Genomic DNA, 205 nt, shown 5'->3' on the forward strand with positions numbered 1-205 from the left:
ATTCTGATCTTCCAGAAGTCATAGCACTCTCCAACAAAGCTTGGAGGACGGTTGATGTTAGAGACTTCTCCTAGGAAAGATCTTCCGACCATCTAGGTTAGGATCAAACTTTGAGAGTAAATTACCCAAGTATAGCTCTGGTGCCAATTGTAAGTATCAGAGTGCAACTAAGAGGGGGGTGAATTAGTTGTCTTAAAATAATGGC

The 205-nt window shown here is 41.5% G+C and overlaps 1 pseudogene; it reads right to left on the reverse strand.

The window, feature by feature from the left end:
• Nucleotides 1-205, reverse strand: part of LOC109359722 — a 10481-nt pseudogene that overhangs the window by 7117 nt on the left and 3159 nt on the right.

This window comes from Lupinus angustifolius, chromosome LG11, assembly GCF_001865875.1.
Source record: "Lupinus angustifolius cultivar Tanjil chromosome LG11, LupAngTanjil_v1.0, whole genome shotgun sequence".
NCBI lineage: Eukaryota > Viridiplantae > Streptophyta > Magnoliopsida > Fabales > Fabaceae > Lupinus > Lupinus angustifolius.